This window comes from Dermacentor andersoni, chromosome 1 (assembly GCF_023375885.2).
Source record: "Dermacentor andersoni chromosome 1, qqDerAnde1_hic_scaffold, whole genome shotgun sequence".
Taxonomy (NCBI): domain Eukaryota; kingdom Metazoa; phylum Arthropoda; class Arachnida; order Ixodida; family Ixodidae; genus Dermacentor; species Dermacentor andersoni.
The window spans coordinates 353,982,227-353,982,652 of NC_092814.1; positions in this window are offsets into that span (position 1 = coordinate 353,982,227).

The window sequence follows — 426 nt, forward strand, 5'->3', positions numbered from 1 at the left end:
CGTTCGTGCTTCACAGGGTTAAGACGGGTGTCCCCGAAGCCGCCCTGCAGTTCCCGCACCAGCTCGCCGTGGCGTCAATGATTTTAATAGCGTCTACCGCAGCTCGGTTAATTTCGATCGAAAAAAAAAGTATGGCGATTCAGTGAGTCACTAATGTGTTTTGAAACTTGCAGAAACCTCTTTGAAAGTAACCGCATCAAGCCGGCTTATTCCGATGTGTGTTTAGACTGAAAGAAAAACAGAATGTTACGTCGACCTCAACTGCAGTGATCAAATTCCGCGGTTTCGTCGCCTTGCGGCTTCATAGAGTTTCCAGGAAACTCTATGTGCGGCTTGACCCGCGCTGTCGTCTGCTACTAGGTCTGCTACGCACTACGGAACCGGAAACTAGCTTACGTCACCGCAGCGGCCTTCTGCTGCGCGGAC